General features: G+C 44.4%; 1 pseudogene; it reads left to right on the plus strand.

The window, feature by feature from the left end:
* Positions 1 to 761, plus strand: part of LOC119357375 — a 5246-nt pseudogene extending 4485 nt beyond the window's left edge.
* Positions 762 to 1640: the final 879 nt, after the last annotated feature.

A 1640-nucleotide genomic window follows, 5' to 3' on the forward strand; every position in this document is an offset into this window, starting at 1 on the left:
CCGGCAGAACATCCACGGCTAGTACAAATAGCAGATGAAGTTCCCAAGGAGTTGCACAAGCAAGGCTCACTAATCGCCACAAATATTTTTGCGTATGCGTTGAGAATGAACTTCAGTGTTCAGTTTTGGCCTTGCATATTGGACAAGGGGACAAGATATGTTAAAAGAAACCTGTCCATGTATGGTGTGCACCCAAGCACGCTTGTAGAACAAGGCCATCCAGTGGACATAACGACATTGCTTTGCATCCACTTAGCATGACACGTTATACAAGTAATGTTCCAATCAAGGAAGAATCACCAAGTGTGACATTGGGGGGACTTCTAGCATATCCAAGGGTTAGACCGGAAGGAGATTTTATTCTAACTTCATGGGAATCAAGGATACCCGCTCCTAAATCATTTACTTATTTTGTTACAAGTAATGCTCAGGATACACGTGAAGGTAGTGTCTTGCCAGGGAGGAAGCGACCGGGTGTGCCAATGTAATTTTGTTTGAGAACTCGTGTAAATGTAACTCTTGTTGTATTTCTTAATACATGATAAACAGATGTTGTTGGTAGGACTTACTCGTAATTGTGGGACTGTAGAAGGTGAAAACTGTAAAAGCACCTGTATATACATCTTGCAGCTGGGAATGAATCAGATAGAGTTCTCCAGATAAATCTTCTCCTCTCTCTCGTGACCTTCCTCTCGCCCGAGCCTCACCCAGGATCTGCAACAGATGTGTTCCTGTATACTATTGAACGAAATCTATCATAGATCTCGGTTAACGAACCGTGAATTTGTATGGGGGGATTTCATACCTGAATAAATTCCAGAGTAAATGGTTGACCCTAATTGTCTTATAGCATGGACAAGGGGAAACAGAGGGAAAACTCGTAGTATGTTTTGCTGATACCAGTACATATGAGCTTGCAATGGACCAAGCAACAATACCGCGTGTGTGTAAGCTCCATGGTTCCACTCCATCTAATCAAGCAACGGCAACCCTACATATAAAAGAGGATGGCGCTCTGATTTGTGTTGTGCTGTGCTGGGGATGCGGACGCCACAAAAATGAGATCAGGTCAGACTACAGTCTGCTAGGCGCTGGGAAAAATCAGAGCCTCCCACAAGATCAGTAATATTTTTGCAAAATTTACGAATTCGAAACAGGTCTGAACTGAAATTACCGAGGAATCCATTTCGACGAACTCGGGGAGCACGCACCGCGGCGTCGCACTGCATCCAGCATGCCCTCGGCGAGGTTCCTGCGCCAGCCTTAGGTGCTCCCCGAGTCCCCGGCGACCCAGCCAGGCACCTCCCTCTCCGGACTTGAAGTCGGCAGCTCGCCGGTGGCCGCCATGGTGGTTTGGGGATTAGTGAAAGGATTCATCGCTGGTAGACACTGACTACTGGGTTCCACACATCGAAGGCACAGCAAATTGGGGGTTGGGGGAAGGATACTCTTAGGCCTAATCATTCCCTGGGCCAAGCTTTTTTGCACTTAGCATTAGAACCTGAAGACACCAAACCCAATAATCTTTGCTAAAAAAGCACCAATAATAGCTATTTTTTAATTTTTAAAAAACTAATTTTGAAATTAATTATTTTTGGAATATAAAATAAACAAAAGCCTATTTTTTCAATAAATGACTA

The sequence above is a fragment of the Triticum dicoccoides genome, chromosome 2A (assembly GCF_002162155.2).
Source record: "Triticum dicoccoides isolate Atlit2015 ecotype Zavitan chromosome 2A, WEW_v2.0, whole genome shotgun sequence".
NCBI lineage: Eukaryota > Viridiplantae > Streptophyta > Magnoliopsida > Poales > Poaceae > Triticum > Triticum dicoccoides.